The sequence below is a fragment of the Orycteropus afer genome, unplaced genomic scaffold, assembly GCF_000298275.1.
Source record: "Orycteropus afer afer isolate SDZICR_OR568_19922 unplaced genomic scaffold, OryAfe1.0 scaffold00240, whole genome shotgun sequence".
Classification (NCBI taxonomy): Eukaryota; Metazoa; Chordata; class Mammalia; order Tubulidentata; family Orycteropodidae; genus Orycteropus; species Orycteropus afer.
In genome coordinates, this window is record NW_006921827.1 from 71,141 (window position 1) to 83,080 (window position 11,940).

At 36.4% G+C, this 11,940-nt stretch overlaps 1 non-coding gene across 1 annotated transcript; it reads left to right on the forward strand.

Annotated features, from left to right (window-relative positions):
* Positions 1–284: 284 nt before the first annotated feature.
* On the forward strand, positions 285–391 carry LOC122150797. The gene has a single exon (XR_006163860.1). It is a non-coding gene; the product is annotated as a U6 spliceosomal RNA (small nuclear RNA).
* The last annotated feature ends 11,549 nt before the right edge of the window (positions 392–11,940 follow it).

Sequence of the window (11,940 nt, forward strand, 5' to 3'; positions counted from 1 at the left end):
CAAAAAATGTAATTCTGCTTAATTACCAACTCTTATGAAGAGATAGGGCAGAGCAACCTACCAAATGTGTAAAAGCACATCACTCTGATGTTGATGCTTTACAGGTGTGCTGAGATATCAATCACATCATATCTTGTGCACTCAGGGAGTGTCTGGATAGGTCAGGTTCCCAAGAGGTTTAATCCAGCTATGATTAGCATCTTCTTTCTACCTCAGCATGTTCTGAAGTATAATTACTTCACAACACAGAATTACATGCTTACATTAAAAAAAAAAAAAAAAAAGTGCTCGCTTCGGCAGCACATATACTAAAATTGGAATGATACAGAGAAGATTAGCATGGCCCCTGTGCAAGGGTGACATGCAAATTCGTGAAGCATTCCACATTTTTGACAAAGTGTATGTGAACTGATGTATGGAAAGTAAATTTGCTCTGTAAATCTTCTCCCAAATCACAATAATAAACAAACAAACAAACAAACAAACAAATAAATAGATAAATAAATAATAAATAAAAATCTTTACACCATTGTTTAATCACTCACTTATACATGATGTTGTGTCTGACAAACTGCAGTAAAGTTATAGAGGGTTAATTTAAAGAGAAATCCACTCAAATTAGAAACAACTTTGAGAGGAAGAAAAATTTGTTAATTGTAGTGGAGATGGTTTTATTTAAGTATAAAGGAGAAATTCTGACTTTCTGGGTTGCAAATAGATTACTGTAATGTTCACAAAGAGAAATAATAACTGTCTATGATGGTGAAATTGAAAACAAGAAGTAGGCAAACAAACTCACTGTTTATGAGATTTACTCAGCTGGATAATAACTGATATTTAATCATAAATTTAGTTTATATTTCCTTTGTGAAAGTTGTTATACAACATAATTATTAAACAAATAAAAGGAGTAACACTTGATATTCAAGAACCAAATTCAGGATATTTATTCTTCAAGGACAGTAGATTTAGAATTTTACCTAAGACATTTTAATTTCATATTATGACTTTAGGATTGTAAATAGCCCTGAAGCAACACACTGCCATTGAGATGGATCCAACTCATAGAGACCCTTCCTGGATTTCCGAGGCGATATCTCTGTGGAAGTAGATTGCCCAACCTTCCTTCCGAGGAGTGGCTGGTGGGTTTGAACCACCAGACTTCTGGTTAGCAGTCTAATTCCTTAAGCACTGTGCCGACAGAACTTCCTTAAATAGCCCTAGTGATGTCATAACCCCAACCATTTGTGCTCCAAACCAGAGTCATCTTTTAACTCCATTACCAAAAAAAAAAAAAACATACCAAATTCATCCCAACTCATAGTGACCTTTCCTTGGGTTTCCGAGGCAGTATCTCTATGGAAGTAGATTGCCCCATCCTCCCTCCAGTTTAATAGTGATGAACTATAGTGGGTCAGTGAAAAGGAGGAAGATCCTCAACAAGATGGATTGATGCAGTGTCTGCAACAATAGGCTCAAACACAAGAATGATTATGAGGATGGCACAGGGCCAGGAATTGTTTCCTTATGTTGTACATGGTTTTTCTCTGAGTCAGAGCTAACTTCAGGACACCTAATAATAAAAACATATTGTCGCTGAGAAAAATGTCCCCACGGGCCAAGGCAGTTTTTTGTCACAGGCCAAGAGTCATAAATGAGAGGCTGAATGGTATAAATTATATTTATTAGAGTCTCTGTAAAATCAAAGTTGATATTTCTCAACATATTTTAAATATAATAATTACATTTTAATAAGTTTTTAAAATATTTACATTCATTTCTAATGAATGAAAATTTTATATATATATATATATATATAATATTTTTATAAATGCATAGTCAAAATACTAAAACATTTAGTATCTGAAGTATATATCCTAAATAAATGAAAGTTTATTTCATTTATTAGGACCCATGTGTCAGATCTATACATTTTCATATTACATAGACATTAGTGGGTATAAAAGGACCAGCGTACTAAAAGTTAATTTGCAGAATGATATAAGGGAATCAATTCACCTTGGACTCAATCTAGAACCTGTTCATTACATTTTTGTTTCATATATTTGTCAAAAGAAAAATTTCTGTGATATCTTTCTTTATAATATAGCTGAGAAAAAGTCCAGCAGAATGCCTCCTTCATGCAGCTTTTAATATTGAAATAAGTTTTATGTCTGCTAATTACCTTAATGTATTGGTTCTTTTAAACCTTTAAGTAGTTCAGTTTTAAAATTCTTGTCTTTCATGCATGACAAGGTCTTCTGTTCCCAGCTAACCCACCTCATACCTGACTGCCACTCGTCTGTCAGTGTCAGGGGTGGCTTGCATGTTGTTGTAATAGTGAAAAGGCTTCAGCAAAGCTTCCACATTAAGATAGATTAGGAAGAAAGGCATGGAAATCTGTGTTTGGATAAAACAGTCAATGAAAACCCTATGAATCACAAAAGCCCAATTCCTGTGTGCATGGGACTTCCATGAATTATGTGCTGACTCAATAACAGGTAACAATAGCAACAATGCCTGTGTATAGGCCCAATGCATGGATCTTTTTCAGGATTTTCTACATACATATATTACCTGGGTGGTGCAAGCAGTTAACATAACCAACCATAAGGTTAGAGGTTTGAGTGCCTCAGAAGAAAAGTTTGATGATTCACTTCTGAAAATTCAGCCAATTTCTTGAAAATCCTATGAAACACATGTAGCCACTGTGAGTCAAAGTTGACTCAGTGTCAGTTGGTACCAGTATTATTAAAAAATTGAAAAACAAATATATATTTTTATTAATGACAATGTGCCAAATATTTATAAAATAGATGCATATTCAGGCAAATATATAAAATAAGATTTTTTAAGTCAGAAGGTAAATTAGAAAACTTGAACTATATAAATCCATCCATACAATCAAAATAAACAGCAGAGTCACATCATCTTTTCTTTCCTGATTCTGGTCTTCAACTACTTCCAATTGTGTCAATAATTTTAAAATAGTAAAATTCTAAGGATTATGATAACAGAAAAGTGTCAAGATAAAGTGAGGGAATGGAGTGATTTCCCTAAAACAGCAGACTGTCAGGCAAGTAATAGCACAGTATGAAGAGGTAGCCATTGAAAGAATAGAAGAATCAAAATGATTCTGAGGTGGAAAGGAGAAATTTTTGGAGTTTAAGATAACAGAATTGAGTCATCTGCGAGATCTGTTGTGGGAGGATATTTAAATCCTAGAAAAGAGTTGGAAAATTATGGAACACTCCTAATGGGCAGAGCATGATAGAAAATCAAGAATGGGAGAGGTATAGTCTAAGTGGACTGTGATCACAAGATTACTGTCAAGTAATTATAAAGCTCAAAGTTTGGCTAATCTGATGAATGACTAAAACAGATCAGATGGAATTTCATTAGATTTGAGGAGAGATTGTGATACTGAAATGTTCTATACATCATCAATGGGAATCAAGATGTTGAAGTCATGAAGAAATTAAAATTTCAAAACAGTGGCATAAACCATTGAGAAAGATTTAAAGAGTGGAATGACTTCAAGATGAAAGTTGTTTTAATGGAAGTTTTATTGATGTGTTCTCTAAGAAGCAATGGTTACTGAGATAATGTCTCTAATTTTTGCTTAAGTGCAGGAGGCATTAGCAGAATCCCAATTTAGACTGCCACTATATAGAAGACGGAATGATCAGGGACAAGAATAATTGTAAGCTATAAAGTGTTATATGGGATGACTGATGTTCAGGTCCTGAAATCTTGGTAGAAGGTCTTGAAGCTGTGTTATCATGACACATTGTAGCCATCCATAACAAAAATTGAGAGAGTTGCTGATGAGGGTGAAGAGTGATTAAAATACTGATAAAGATAATTAAATATGATGGAAGAACTATCTTCCTACTCATATCACAGGGAGCTCTGGTAGTGTAGTGCCTAAGGCATTTGACTGCTAACCAGAAGGCTGGTGGTTCAAACCCAGCAGCCACTCCTTGGAAGGAAGGTTGGGCAATCTACTTCCGTGGTGAAACCTCCTCAGAAACCGAAGGAGGGATCGCTATGATTTGGGTCCAACTCCACGGCACATAACGACGACAACTCATATCACCATTTGGTGACATCAGTAGGAATAGGAGAAGAGAGAAAAAAAAGTAGAAATGGAAGTTATAAGAAAGGATATTTACAATAGATAGGGATTCCTTATGGTTATGTTGGAGGAATCTCAAAGAATTAGATAATAGGAGGTATAGATATGAACAAAATATGAAAGACTTGCATAAAGGTTAGTCTAAAGATGGAAAAGGGAGCTCTGGTAGTGTAGTGGTTAAGGAACTTGACTGCTAACCAGAAGGCTGGTGGTTCAAACCCACAAGCCACTCCCCGGAAGGAAGATGGGGCAATCTACTTCCGTAGTGATACTGCCCTGGAAACCCAAGGAGGGGTCGCTATGGGTCGGGTCTGACTCAACGGCACATAACAACAACAACAAAGATGGAAAAAGCCTAAGTAAGGTAGAAGGCTTGACATGAAGTTTGGTGCTAAGAAGCACTTACACTTTCTTCCTTGGGGTGATTACTTTCTGAATTTAAAGGTTGATAACATTTGTTTTGAATTTTTTTAAGATTAACTGGAAATGTTAAAAAAAAAAAAAAAGAAAGTTGCTTAAATTTTGCAATATTTTAAATCTATTGGAAAGCACTAAAATACTTCTCCAGAAAGAAACTCTCACGGTAAAAATAGTCTCAATTCTATTACTAAAATACTTATCTGTAAAAGTAAATCATTGAATTTATTTACAGATACTATACATTCTGTCTCTTACATACACAGATATTTTACTGTCACACATATACAAATATTGCATTACCATGATTCTAGGGGAATCTTGTAAGCATCTATAGGAACTTTCTTTTTTTTTTTTTTTCCCCCAAAGTTGCTTGGAAATGTTTCTCATTCAATGCACAGGAACATCACATTATATTTATAAACATCACTTTAAGTCCATGCAGATTGCACTATGTTCTAGTTCTAGCTGTGGTGTTGTTCCTATCGCAAACCTTTTTAGAATCAGAAAGTGTGAATTTTATTTAAATAGTTTTTTTCGGCTTTAATGGTGCCATGATTTTCCTTTTTGATATTCTTGAAAATTATCAGCTTTTTCTGAGACATCCAGGAGGTCCAGGATTCACTTCTGAAAGATGGTGATTGGGGAGGTGGGAAATGTAAACAGAAATAATATTGCTTAAAATATCCACTAAATTCAGAGAGATGAGCAACAGACCCTGGAAATAAAATGTTTTGGAAATTATTTCAATAGTTCTTAGAATTACATTTCCAAATAAAAAAGCTTGGGTTTTCCATGAACGTTATTTTGCCTAGTTTCTATCTTTTCCTGAATGTAGATGTAAAAATTGTGTGATGGAGACATTATCTGATGTCTAATTTAATAAGGGTGGAGGAGGTTCAAGATCAACAGCCCAAGGTTGATCCTTATGAGGTAGAGGTCAGTCATGCCTCTGCCCTCCAACCTTTTTACCAATTATGATACCAAATGCCCATCCCAGGGCACTCTTTTCTTCTCTGTTGGGTTCAATAATTTATTACAATGACCACCCAAAACTCAAAGACAATACCTGGTATTATGGGTGTTTTGGGAAGTAACAGGGTACAATTCAACATCAAAAATGACTTAACATACAGTTTTTTATTAGGACAGTCTTTTCTCAATATTACCTGCAGGGACGCCTCTCTCTAACCCTAGGTCTCTTGGCTCGGTAGCACTATGGCCTCTGCCCTGCTCAAGCAAGTGTTACAAAGCTCTTTCAGCTCTTCCAAAAGTGCCTAGAGGAACCCTACTCCACCCAAAGACATTCACATTTCTTGGTCCATGGGTCCAGAAGCCCACCATATCATCTTTTACTGGTCTCTTGCTGGCCTTTTGTCAGTCCTGGTTTTACTGTTTCTATTTTTCTACCATTGTGTCTCATTGTCTCTTTCCGTCTCAGCAAGGTGTTAAACTCTGTCTCTTGAGCCAAGGTGGTTCTTAGCAAAGGGATTCTGGGTCCAAAAGATGAGCTGGGCTCCCATTTCTTCTTCTTGTTTGTGGTTAGGTGCCCCTTTCTCCACCTCTGGGATAGCTGATTTAAGTCTAGCAGGATGGTGAAAGTAGCCAAATTCCATGTTAGGATTCCACACACCTTTTTGCATATTCTCACCCCAAAAAGGGTGCCATGCACCTTATTTATATGATTAGTAAGCTATCCAATTCCCTTGATAGGTCACAGAACCTCACATTTGTGTATTCCTAAGCAGTTATTTGGTGGGAATTACAAAGATTATGGCGAGAAGAGCCACATTAAGTAATTTATTGCACCACAGTAGAAGAACAAAGAAACAGGGAACATGGGAATTGCATACTACAGGGCACACATGACACATGAATTCTCATATATTTATGCTTTTATTGTGGATTATTTAAATCTGTCCCAAAATGGGTATCTGTTAAATCTATATTGAAACTATCACCATGCTGTCTCTCAAGGCATACCATCTCTCATTGTTGTTGTGAGGGAGTGTTTAGTAGATTCCAACTCATAGCAACTTTACATGCTGTTGTTGTTGTTACATGCCCTTGAGTCAGACCCAACTCATAGAAGCCCCTCCTTGGGTTTCTGAAGCATATCACTACAGAAGTAGATTGCCCCATCTTCTTTCTGAGGAGTGGCTGGTTGGTTTGAACTGCCAGCCTTCTGGTTAGCCGTCAAGTGCCTTAGGCACTACGCTGCATACAACAGAACAAAACACTGCTTGGTCCTGCTTTATGCTCCCAATTATTGCTATATTTGAGCAACATAGAAGCAGTTGTAGCCACTTTGTCAATCTATTTAATTGAGGGTCTTCTTGTTAGCTGACTCTCTACTTTATCAACTATGTTGCCCTTCTGAAACTGGTCCCTCCTGAAAACACACCCAAAGTACATGAGATAAAGGTTTGTCATCTGTGATTCTATGGAGCATTCTGACTATATTTCTAAGATTTGTTCATTCTTCTGACAGTCCATGGTATATGGACAATATACTTCACCAACACCATAATTAAAATGTATAAATTATTTGCTAGGTTTCCTTATTCACTGTCCATCTTTTATATACATATGAAGCTCTTGAAAATATCATATCTTGGGTCAGACAGATTTTAATCCTTTAAAGTATCTTTGCTTTTTAACAGTTTAAAGAAGTTTCTTGCCACAGATTTGACCATTGTAATACACCATTTGATTTCCTAACTGTTGCTTTCTTGGGCTTTGATTGTCGAACAAAGAAAAATAAAATCCTTACCAACTTCAATTATTTTCTTTGATTATCATGAAGTTGTTCATTGGTCTAGTTGTGAGGTGTTTTTTTTTTTTTTTTTTAACATTAAAGTGTAATCCTCATTGAAGGCTGCTGTCTCTGATCTTCATCAGTAAGTGCCTCAAGTCATCTTCAGTTTCACCAAGGAAAATTGTGTCATCTGTATATCACAATTTGTTAATGAGTCTTCCTCCAATTTTGATGTCAACAACTTCTTATAGTCCAGTTTCTCAGATTATTTACTCAGTGTACAGATTTAATAAGTATGATGAAAGAATTTAACAATTACAAATAGCTTTCCTTACCTTAAACAATGCATTTTCCCCTTGTTCTGTTCAAATAACCTCCTCTTGGTCTATGTACAGTTTCTGTATGAACATAATTAATTGTTCTGGAATTCTTGTTCTTCTTAAAGTTACCCATGATTTGTTATGAGCCACACAGTCAAATGCTTTAATAAGAATACTATTTGATCTTCCAGAGCTTTCCTACTTGCATCCTTTTCCACAATAATTTTCAAATAGCTCATAACTAAGGTCTAATAGTCTGTTGTTTCTTTTTCTCTCTTAAAATAGAAATTAAATTTAAATAACCAAACTGAATTTTTTTAATTGTGATTTGGGTGATAATTTACAGAGCAAATTCACTTTCCATACAGCAGTTCACATACACTTTATCTCGTGACATTGACTGCAATTTACCACAATGCAACATCTCCCCTCTGACTTCCTGCCCATAGTTACCTCTTCCCTGTATCCATCCCTCCATGAACTCCTGCCCCCCTATGCTGTCTCCCTGTGCATAAGCAGCACTTCTTTCTCCCATGATTGTTCTCTCCATGGAATGTATATACCTAATGTAAACTTTCAGCTCATATGCCTGTCTTTTGTTTGGCTGGAAGCCACAGGTGTGGGTTCAATTCCAGACCTGAAGGTCAGCTAGGGGCCATAGTCTCAGTGGTTCCACAGGCTCTATTGGAACAGCAAACCTGGCCCCCCCCTTTTTTTTTCTCCAAATGATTTTTAATTTTGTTCCCCATTGTTCTCCCTTTCTATCCAGGATCTCCTACATAGATCCCCTTCCAAGTGGTTGACAGTAATAGCCGGGCACCATCTAGTTCTTCTGGTCTGATAGTCTTATAGGCTACAGATTGGATGGTGTACCAGTTGCTATGACTAATTGTTTCCATGAATTTTTGGTTTTCTTCATTCTTCTTTGCTCTGGATGAGGAGAGACCCATCATTATATCTAGATGGCATCTTGCGAGCTTTTACGATCCCAGTCACTACTGGCCAAAGTAGAAGGTGGAACAATGTTTCGTGTATATGTTATGCCGATTGAGCTTGATGTGCCCTGCAACTATGGTCCCAAGCACACAGGTTCAACTACTCACTCCCTCTGGGTAGCTGGATGTGACCAAGCAGTGACTACAACTTTGCTCCTTGTCAGCTCTACTATACCCCTGGGAATTCAGATTATATACTTAAACTTATAGGACCATTGTCTGCCAACCCTATACATGTTCTTGGGTACACTCCCCACTTCATAGACATACCTAATAGTTCAGCCTGTCTACTCATCAATCCACCCATATCCTCATGTTTGCCTTCACTGGCAATGCTGTACTATATGTGCAAGAGGGTTCATCTTTGTTGTCTGTCCCTCCCATGAACCACTCTATGTCTTTCTCTTCCTAAATGCCACGATATTGATCACTCACATTTGGTATATTGGCCTTCTCTTTACCCAAATCAATACTTACTTTTATCTATCTAACAGTGTTCCCTCTCCTCCCCTCCCACCCCTGATAACCAACAAAGAAAATGTCCTTCTATAGACAAACATTTTCTTGACTTTTACAATAACATACTAATACAATATTTGTCTTTTTGTGATTGATTTATTTCACTCAGCATAATGTCCTACAAGTACATCCACATTAAGTGGTGTTTTGCAGATTTTATATTATTCTTCAGGGTTGAATAATATTCCATTGTGTTCATGTACCATAGTTTGGTTATCCATTCCTCAGTTGATGGGCACCTAGGTTGTTTCCATCTTTTGGCTATTGTAAACAGTGCTGTGATGAACATGGCTGTGCACATGTCTGTTCTTGTCATGGCTCTCATTTCTTTGGGATATATACCTAGCAATGGAATAGCTGGGTCAAATGGTATTTCTAGTTTCAACTTTTGAAGGAATCGCCATACTGCTTTCCACAATGGTTGTACCATTTTACAGTCCCGACAACAGTGTATGAGAGTCCCAATCTCTCCACATCCTTGCCAGCATTTGTTATTTTCTGTTTCATTAATTTTTGCTACTAGTGCTAGAGAAGATGGTATCTCATTGTTGTTTTTATTTGCATCTTTCTAATAGCTAATGATCGTGAGCATTTCTTCATATGTTTGTTGGTCGCTTGAATATCCTTGGTGAAGTGTCTATTCATGTCTTCTGCCCAATTTTTAATTGGATTGTTTGTCTTTTTGTTATTGAGGTGTTGGAGTTTTCTATAAATTCTAGAGATATGTCCCTTGTCAGATATGTTATTATCAAATATTCTTTCTCAATCTGTAGGTTCTCTTTTGACTCTTTTGGAGAAGTCTTTGGAAGCACATAAAAATTTACTTTTTAGAAGGTCCCAATCATCTGGTTTATCTTCTGCTGTTTGTGCATTTTGAGTTATGCTTGATAGTTTATTTATGCCATATATTAGGGCTCCTTAATTTGCCCCTAGATTTTCCTTGAGGAACTGTATAGTTAGGTTTCAAATTTAAGTCTTTGATCCATCTGGAGTTTGTTTTTGTGTATGGTGTGAGGTACAGATTGTGTTTCATTTTTCTGCAAATGGATCTCCAGTTTTGCCAGCACCATTTATTAAACAAACATTCTCTTTACCACTGAATGGATTTTGCCCCTTTGTCAAAGATCAGCTGACCAGAGGTCGTTAGATCTATTTCTGGGTTCTCAATTCTATTCCATTGGTCTATGTGTCTGTCATTAAACCAGCACCAGACAGTTTTGACATCTGTGGCTGTATAGCAGGTTTTGAGATCTGGCAGTGTGAGGCCTCCTACTATGTTCTTCTTCTTCAGTAGTGCTTTGCTTATCTGAGGTCTCTTTCCTTTCCATATATAGTTAGTGATTGGTTTTCCCATATGCCTAAAGAATGTTGGTGAGATCTGGATTGGGATTGCATTGAATGTATAGCTTGCTTTGGATAGAACTGACATTTTCACAATGTTCAATCTTCTTATCCACGAGCATGGGATGTTTTTCCATTTATGTAGATCTCTTATGGTTTCTTGAAGTAGTTTTTTATAGTTTCTTTGTACAGGTCTTTTGTGTTCCTGGTAAGATTTAATCCCAAGTATTTTATTTTTTTGGTAGCTATTGAAAATGGTATTGATTTCCTTATTTCAGGATTCTGTCTTTGTCTTTGGTTTTGGTGAGTTTGATAATGGTATGTGTTGGTGATTTTCTTTTAGGGTGTATCCTGTTTGGGGTTCATTGGACTTCCTGGATGGATATATTTTCATCTTTCATCATTTCAGGGAAGTTCTCCTCCAGCAAATCTTGGACAATTTTCTCCGTGGTTTTGCTTTTTTCTTCCTGTTCTGGAATTCCAATGACACGTAAGTTATTCCTTTTGATGCTATCCCACACGAACCTTAGGCTTTCTTCATTTTCTTTTAATCTTTTTTCTGATTGATCCCTTTACAAAGAAGTATTCAGGTATTTGCCTTCAATCTCATTAATTCTGTCTTCCATTGCATCAATTCTACTCCTCTTCCCTTCCAATATGTTATCTATTTCTAACAATTTATTATTAATCTTCTGGATTTCTATCTGAAGATTTAGAATCATTTCTAATTTTTCATTTATTTTGTCATTTTATTCTTGTATTTTCTTCCAAAATTCTTCTAAGTTTTTTTCTGTATTTTCTTTGGTCTGTCTCTCAATCCTTTGAAGATACCTAAAGAGAATTCTTTTAAATTCCTAATCAGAGAGTTCCAATGCTGCTTCTTTGTCAGAGATGTGTTCTGGGTCTGTATCCTGCTCCCTTGTTTCTATCACTTTATCCAGCTTCTTTTTGTGTACTGTGATGATCTGTTGTCTCCAAGGCTTCATAGTGTTGTATTTAGATATCTGTGGACTGTTTGTGAAGAGCAACCAAGGGTGATTCCAGCTCTTCTTGGTGGTTTTTTATCGTTGGCCCATTGGTGGAGAAGGTGGTAGTGGCTCTTGCTCTTTAAGGGAAGTTGCACAAAGTGTGGGTGTAGTTGTATCTTATGGGGGCTGTTGCTCTCTTCCACTCAGTTAGACAAAAATTACAATTGAATAACCATCAAAAAATTAAAAGCACATGGACAAAAATTACACCATGTAATCACACAGGAACAGTAACCAAGAAAACAGAAAAAAGGGAGAAAAGAAGAAGAAGACAAACATGAAAACCTGCAATATCTGGGGATAGGGCACTAAGTGAAAAAAAGGTAGAGAAGGAAAATAATGAAGAAAAAATAGGAAAAATGCAAAAAGAAAAACAAGGAACTGGGTTAACCATGAGAAAAAAAGGGAGAAAAAATAATTTAAA